The following is a 9,031-nucleotide window of genomic DNA, read 5'->3' as shown; positions in this document are numbered from 1 at the left end:
TTGCCAACTTAATATTAAGTCTTCTAGCCCACAAAAACAAAATGTTTTCTTTTCACTTAGAGTTTTAAAAATTTCTGTCAGCATTATTTTGTAGTTTTCAATGTAGAAGTCTTATGCTTTTGTTAAATGTTTCTATGTATTGTATTCTTTTAAATGTGTATATATTTATTCAAATTTCCAGTGGAATTAACAGGCAGCATTATATTAGTTTCAGGTGTACAATATAGTGATTCAGCAGTTCTATAAAATATTCTGTGCTTATCATGATAAGTGTATTCTTCATCCTATTCAGCCTGTTTCACCCATTCCCCCCATCCACTTGCCCTCTAGTAACCACCAGTTTATTCTCTATAGTTAAGAGTCTGTTTTTTGGTTTGTTTCTTTTTTTCTTTGATCATTTGTTTTGTTTCTTAAATTGCACATCTGAGTTAGATGATTTGTCTTCCTCTGACTTATTTCACTTAGCATTATACCCTCTAGATCCATCTATGTTTTTGCACATAGCATAATATTCATCACGCGTGTGTGTGTGCACGTACACTGCATTTTCTTTATCCATTCATCCATGAATGGACACTTGGGTTGCCTCCATATTTTGGCTATGGTAAATAATGCTTCAGTAAACATAGGGGTGCATATATCTTTTCAAATTAGTGTTTTTGTATTCTTTGCAAGTACCCAGTATATTTTTTTAACCTCTTTTAAAATTTTTTGAGGAGCTTCCATACTAGTTTTTACAGTGGCTGCACAAGTTTGCATTTCCACCAAGTGGCAAGAAGGTTTCTTTTCTTTTCCTCTTCATTGTCACCAACACTTGTTGTTTCTTGTGTTTTTGAGTTTAGCCATTCTGACAGGTGTGAGGTGATACCTCATTGTGGTTTTGATTCACCTTTCTTTGATGTTGAGTGATGGTGAGCATCTGTTCATACGTCTGTATGTCTCCTTTGGATAAATTGTCTGTTCATGTCTCCTGCCCACTTTTTAATTGGATTATTTGTTTTTTTGTGTGTTGAGTTGTGTAAGTTCTTTATGGATTTTGGATACTAAACATTTATCAGATATGTCATTTGTAAATACTTTCTGTCACTGAGTAGCTTATCTTTTTGTTTTGTTGATTGTTTCCTTCACTGTGCAGAAGCCTTTTATTTGATGTAGTCCCAATAGTTTATTTTTCTGTTGTTTCTCTTGACACAGAAGACATAGCTAGAAAAGTGTTGCTATATTCTTCTTGATGCTGTTGTTAATTGAGTTGTTTTCTTCATTTTTGAAATGTTTGTTGTTAGTTTATATAAATACAGTTGATTTTTGTGTATTGATCTCCTCTCCTGTGAATTTGCTAAACTTTTTGACCAGTTCTAATAGTTTTCTTGTGAATTCCTTGGATTTCCTATTTGTAGTCTGTAAATCACAGTTTTATGTTTTCCTTTATAAGTTTTAAAAATTATCTTACTGTTTTGGCTAGAATTTCCAGTATAGTGTTAAACAGAAGTGGTAAGAGTAGACATCCTTCTACTGTTCCTGGTCTTAGCAGGGAAGCATTCTGTCCTTCATCATTAAATATGATGCTAAGTTGTGAGATATTCATACATATTGTTAAAGAGAAAATCATAGGCCCATGATGGAGTTACTTAGGCTAAGGCCCCATGTCAACAAAACAAGACTTAATATCTAACTGACCTAGTTATAGGCTTTTGAGAATTTAACCTTGAATCACTCAATGGAATATCCTGGGCAGTATTAGGAAATGTACTGAAAACCCCATTCCATTCCCCTTAGAGAGGTGACCTTGCTTAAACAGTGCATTCCTGGCTAATAAATTCCTTTTTATATGCCTGGTCTTTGCTTTTAGAAACCTTCCTTTTATTTAACTTGGGTGGAATTCCCCTCTGCTTGCTAGATGGAATGCAGCCTGATTCATGAATCATTTAAAAAAGCCAATTAGATCTTCAAATTTCTTGATAAAATTTTGTTTCTTAACAGATTTGGTGACAACATCAGGATACCAAGTGAACTTCTGACGGCATTTGGAGACAAGGAGAAACACAGGCATGGCACTCTGAGAACTCTTTTTAGTTCATAGTCTATCTCGTCATTTCTGAGGGCTGTTGGTAAGTCCCTCTTGGTTTTAGCTGCATTCTGTTTTGTGTTTGAGTTACTGTTCTAAATGTTTTCCAGTCCAGGGTTAATGAGTCATTGTAGCCTGACAGAGGAGGCTCTGATGGAGCCCTAGTCTGTAGCCCTTGGTTTAGTCTGCAATTCCACATTAGAATCCTTTCCCATTTCCCATTTGCAGTCCTCATTTATTGGGGTTTGCTAGCTTAGTCCATGCATGGAATTGCTTGTGGTGCACATGGGGACTTCTTTTGGCCAGTCCACAGTGACATATTTTGGTTAGTCCTGATGTGCTCAAGTGCATGTTTATTTGTCTTGTTTTTGGTAAATAAAGACTATTGCTAGCCGGGATCTTGGAGGCCAAAAAGCTGTAAAAGTTGCTGGGCAAGGGTCAAGCATTTAAGAGCTGTTGGGAAGCAAGGAAGCAAGCATTCCCAACAAAAGACTACCATGTTAGGATAAGCTGGCTACAGAACTGGTTAGGTTGCTGGTAAGTCACTTGCCTCAAGAAAATGTCTGTGCAGTGAGGCACGCTGTAAAACATGCACAACCCCGAACTCAGCACCATATCCCTTTTAGGTATTAGTTCAGCTCCCAAAGACCCAAAGGCTTAGCTAATGGGATCCTTAAATTCTAGAGTCAGGTGCATCACCTTCCAGCACACATGATTATTTTATGTCTAAAATCTGTGGTACCAGGAGCTGTGAATATTTACAAGAATGGCAACATTTTACCAAAAACAGCCTAGAATTACAGTGGCCATTATGGGGAACATTCCAGTTGTGACGAGATGGTTCACTTCAGAAGTGCACTTGAAAGTAAGGATTCCTGAATTAAATGAATGGAATGGAATACGTCTTTTAATTAGAATGCAGAAACTTCCAAAAGGCTCTAAGGTTCTAAAATAGCTTCATGCAGAGATTCATTACAGAAGGCTGATGAATAATTAAAAACACAAGAGGAACCTAAAATAAAGTATGATATGATTGATGTGACTACTGCTGCTCTTCTCTATTTTTCTTTACCTGAGTACTCACATTTTACTAATTTTCTCTCTGAACTGAATTTCTACCCTTGAGAAACTGTTAAACAGTTACCTTTTATTTATTTTTATATTTTTATTTAAAAAAAATTTTAATGTTTATTTATTTTTGAGAGAGGGAGCATGAGGAGGGGAGGGCAGGCTCTCTGCTGCCAGCACAGAGCCCATTGCACGGCTCAAACCCACAAACCATGAGATGACCTGAGCTGAAACCAAGAATCAGATGCTTAATGGATTGAGCCACCCAGGTGCCCCTGAACAGTTGCCTTTTAAAATTAAGTTACCTCTGGGGCACCTGGGTGGCTCAGTCGGTTAAGTGTCCAACTCTTGGTTTCAGCTCAGGTCATGATCTTGCAGTTTCCCTAGTTTGAGGCCTACTTAGGGCTCTGTGCTGGCAGTTCGGACCCTCCTTGGGATTCTCTCTCTCCCTTTCTCTCTCTGCCCCTCCCCCACTCACACTGTATCTGTCTCTCAAAACAAATAAATAAACTTAATAAAAAAATAAAATTAAATTAAATTATCTCAAGGTACATATCAACCCCCTCAGTTACCTTTCATCTCTTGGTGAAAGACAGAACTAAGAGCCATAGTTAAAGAATTTTTAAACTTATAGAGGAAGCACAAAAATTTTTTGAAGAATTTATTTTCATTGAGGCTTCTAGAAGTGCTGACAATACTGACTCATTCTTTGGCCCTCCATTTTGTTTGGTTCACTTGATGACCTCTCTTAGGGCTATGGGCTCTTGGTCCCTTGGAAGTTAATATACATATGTTAGAAATGCCCACCAAGGCTAGGATATGGGGAGGCTTGTTTTGGCCTCCCGTGAATCTGTTAGAGATAATACAGTCTTTCCCTTTCTTGATGAAGAGGTGGTGCCATAAGATGTAATTAAGGGTTAATCTGAGGTGCCTGGGTGGCTCAGTTGGTTGAACATCTGACTTTGGCTCAGGTCATGTTCTCACTGTTAGTGAGTTCAAGCCCCACATCAGGCTCACTGCTGCCAGTGCAGAGGCAGCTTTGGATGCTCTGTGCCCTTTTCTCTGCCCCTCCCCTGCTTGCATTCTCTCACTCTGTCTCTCTCTCGAAAATAAACATTTATTTAAAAAAGGTTAGCTGTCAGGTGTGTGCAAACTCTCTGAGGTGTTTTGATCTCACTACGTTGTTATTCTGTGCATCCTCTTCCTCTATAAAATCTGTGGACTAAGGTTAAGACCCTGCAGAGAATAACTGCACAGCTGGATTGTCATCTGCTCAGTTCCCCCTGTCAGTAAGTTACCCTGATAAGGAAAAATTATAAGATGGCTGACAGGACTGATAGGGGAATTCCAGTTGCCACCCCAAGACTCCACTTCTGGGTTCTTCTCCCTACGCCACTTGCCACGTGCACCAAATTACTTCTGATGTGGAAGTAACAGACTATAAATTGTCCCCCATGCTTGTACTTGGGGTTCAGACCTCTGGAGAGCAATCTCCTCTGAGCCCGCCAGTGTGAAATAAACCTCCTGCCTTCCAAGATCTCCAAGTGCCACTTGGTTCTTTTGCCAGATGCCAGACCAGGTTCCATAACAACCCCGAATAAAACTGTGTAAACTATATGGAGTGGCTTGCTTTGTTTTCCATTCTCAAAGTGCCTTCTCACTTTGGGGGATGCTTTACTGTCCTTCTCTCACCTTCTAACAAGGCCTGTGATCCTGAGCTGCCAGATCTTTATCAGCTTGTGTACATGTTGGTCGAACCTGGGGAAGCCCAAAAATGGATGCAGGAAGCAAGATGGCAAACCCTCAAAGATGATATTCAGGATCCTCAACCAAAAAGGGCTCACAAAATAGCAACTGAACTTTTACAAGCCATTCCCAGAGTTTTCCCTGCTTGCACTGATTGGTCTATTATTCAAGAATGCAAATAAAAGAAAGATCTGTTGCAGACTTCAAGGTCCATTTGAAAGCATTCTTCCAATGGCGTTCTGTTCAATACAATTAATAAGTCTACCCAATCTCTCTAGCTGCCTTATTTGTAAATGGATTATCCCCTGACATTTGTGGATTAATAAAAAGACAAAATAGGATAGGAGGCCTATTTTGAACTCATGACCATACTGAACATTTTGAGTCTTTGGACCAAGGTCATAAACTAATGGCCTTACAACTACAACTGCTCCTAGGCCAGAGACCTCAGTTAACACTGAGCCACCCATGTTGCATCCCCCTGGGAGTCCATTATCAATAAGCTGGCCCAGGAGATGATGTCTCACTTGTAATTAATTAAGGCACTGGTGAAAAAATTGTCCTATAAGTTCCTATACAAGTTTATTAATAATCAGATACCTATATGGGCTCCTCCCAAAATTGACAGGGACCTTCCAGTAAACTACTACCAGTAATATCCTTAAATAGCCAAGGAGAATGGTGAATATGAGAGCTATGTTTTCTACTTTAAACCCCATTTCTCCTAGGACAAAAATTCCCTTGGAGTGAAAGAGAAGTTTCCATACTGGGGGGTATCTAATAAAGTTCAGAGAGAATTTATATCTCAACAAGTACAAATGACTCTGGGCCCTTTGATTGAAAAACATTTCTTTCTCCCCTGTGATACAGGATAGCCTTGGTCAGTCTATTAGCTAGAGATCTTTCTAAATTCAAATGTGAATACAGTTTGCCTCCAATGGTGACTTCACCTTAGAGTTCCCTTACTAACCTGAATCTGATTTTTAATGTTCTTCTTTTTTTTAATATTTACTTTTTGCATGGGAAGGAGGGGCAGAGAGAGAGGGAGACAGAGAATCCCAAGCAGGCTCTGCACTGTCAGTACAGAGCCCAGCATGGGGCTTGAACCCATGAACCATGAGATCATGACCTGAGCCAAAATCAAGAGCCTAATGCCCCCAGGTGCCCCAGATCTTTAATGTTCTTTACAATCTGTCCTTGATACAGAAGATGGATTCCAGCAGAAGTTTCCTAATTTAATTGAGGTGCCTGGCATTCTTTGGGCTACTTTGATTACTGACAATGGGAAAATAAAAAGTGTAGAGCATATAAACATTCAAATAGACAAAACCTAACCTCTTCCTAAATTGCCCCAATATGTGTTAAAGCTTGAGGCCATACAAGGTATCACACCACTAATAGAAGACCTAATTATCCAGGGGTTAATCATTCCCTGTACTAGCTCCTATAATACTCTTTTTTTTTTTGTTTTGTTTTGTTTTTTTTGGTCTTCCACAAACATAGTGGGAGGGAATGGCAATTTGTCCAGGACTTAAGAGCTATAAACAAGGTAGTTATTTCCTGTTTCCTGGTTGTTCCAAACCTGAATATTCTTTTGTCACAAATTCACCAGAGTCAAAATTGTTTATTCTTGGAGACCATTTTAAGCATTCCTGTAGATTCCAATAGTCAGTATCTATTTGGTTTTACATGGAACAGTCAACAGTATACTTGGACAGTTATGCCTTGATGGTTCATGGAGGCCCTTTCTTATTCCTCCTAAGTGCTCCACCAAAATTTAAGTACCCTCCAATTCACTGGGAATTGACCCTTTTACAATATGTGGATGACTTCTTGTGGTCAGTTACGAAAAGGGCTTCCATAAAAGATTCCATTTAATTGCTTGTAACAGCTAAAAAACAGTTACCTAGGTCATAATCTAAGTGCTAAAGGATTCTAGCTATCTTCAAAAAGAATTAAGCCAAGCTAGGAGTTTCCTAGATCCCAAACTTTGTGGATTTTTAGGTCTACCTGGTTATTACAGACAATGGGTTTCTAACTTTTCCTTATTTGTTTCCTACTTTGTGAGCTTACTAAAATTTCAGTCTTCACATCCTTTCCTGGGACGATAAATATGAATAGGCCTTTATAAAATTAAAACAAGCCCCACAAGAGCCACCTGCACTAGGGCTATCTATTCAAAACCTTTTACCTTATTTGTACAGGAGAGATAACCAAGACCCCTGGCTCACACAAAAACATGGCAGTAAACATAGAGCTACTGCCTATTGTAGCATTCAACTTGATTGAGTTGCTTGAGCCTGTCCATACTGCCTTAAGGCTATACCTGCAGCTGCAAAATTGGTAGAAGCCTCCACAGATCTAACCTTAGGAAATGACATTTGTTTTCAAACTCTATCAGCTGTCAGAAGCCTTTTAACTCTGAATTAACTCAATATTTCTATGCACTGCCCACTAATCTTTTATGAGATCTTTTTGTTTTCACCACCTAATCTACATGTAAAATGTTGTAACATTCTCAATCCTGCTACATTACCACCCCTGCATAATGAAGCTGAGCCCCATGACTGTGAGGTAATTAACATACCATTTCTTAACACCTCATCCTTATTTATAAGACACACCTTTAATCCTGATCTAATTTTGTGTGTTAATGTATCATGTCATAAAAATGAGAAAGGGAATTTCAGGCTACTGTGCTGTTACCACCCAATATGAACAACTGGAAAAGAGAAATCACCCACAAGCTAACTCATCCCAAAAAACAGAATTCCATACCCTTACCAGAACATTCTAGATATCAAAATGCCAAATTGTTTATATTGATAGCCAGTGTGCCTTTAGGGTCGTTCATGATTTTGGAATGTTATGGAAACAAAAAGGTTTTCTCACATTCACTGGGACTCCAGTAAAAAATATCCAAGTAAAACAGTTTTCTAACTGCTATTCTTCTACCTTCTGAAATTACTGTCATCACAATTGAGGCTCACACCAAAAGGACTGAAGCATAATATCAGGTAATGTTCTAGGTGAGATTCATGCAAAGCAGAAGCAACAGAATCTGTAAACGTTCCTCTGTAGATGAAGTTCATTCTGCTCCTGCAAAAAATGACCTCTTTTGCCTCATGTTCTTATGACACGGCAGTTGTGTGTTCCTGAATTAGAAAGATTAAATGGGCTGTAAATTCAATGAACAGTGAAGGCTATGAGAAACCCAAGTTGGTTCTTCTAGTTACTGAGCAAATCCCATTGTTTGGTTGTTGCATTTCTTTTCCCCCCATGGTGGGAAACCATGATGACTCAAATTACAAACATTGGTGAGGAGACTTCCATAAAATTTCAAAAACAGTCTATCAGCAATGTCTGACCTGTCAGGTCTGTAATCTTAGAAAAACTATTTATGTTCCCAGAGCCCTCAAACTTTCTCCCTCTGGACCTTTGGAACACATGAGCCTGGACTTCATTCATTTCCCCCAGGTATGGGTTATCAGTATGCTCTTGTTAGTGTATATATGTCTCCTGTGATGAGGCTTTTTGGGGGTGACAGTGGGGTTCATGGGGTCTGGAGCCAATGACCAAGAAAGAATTCTTGAAGACATCTTTGGTGCAAAAAGGTGATTTTATTAAAGTATGGGGACAGGACCCGTGGGCAGAAAAACTGCCCCTGGACCATGAGGAGAGACTGGTTACATACTATGGGGTTGGGGCAGGTAAATTCCAGGGGAAGTTTCCAGTGAGATTTTCATAGGCTAAAGAAGACTTACAGGATAGTGGAGACCTAGCTATTGTCAAGCCTGGTTGTTTTCCCTCTAGCAAAGCATTAGCATTAAGACAGTAAGGAGTTCCCGGAGAGGCTTTTTACTCTGCCTGCCTCGTGTAATTGTCAATGGGTTGCAGGTTATAAGGAAACTTAGTTCTATCTGCCATTTCCTTCTGCCTTTGTTTTCCACATCACTATGGACAGGTGGTGGAGACTTAGGTCCTGCAGGACTATGATCTCTATCAGTTAACCATTTGTTTTTACCCTTTTCCTTTGTTCATGGGCAGCCAGGAGTGCCCAAGGAATATCACACATATCCCATCTGGTTGGGTGGGAGAGGGGTGTTTGTGGCCTGTTAGCTTGCCTTATACTCCCTCATCATCCTGGATGGG

This window comes from Lynx canadensis, chromosome A1 (assembly GCF_007474595.2).
Source record: "Lynx canadensis isolate LIC74 chromosome A1, mLynCan4.pri.v2, whole genome shotgun sequence".
Classification (NCBI taxonomy): Eukaryota; Metazoa; Chordata; class Mammalia; order Carnivora; family Felidae; genus Lynx; species Lynx canadensis.
The sequence above is the reverse complement of the archived record's forward strand: the minus strand, read 5'-3'. Positions refer to the sequence as shown.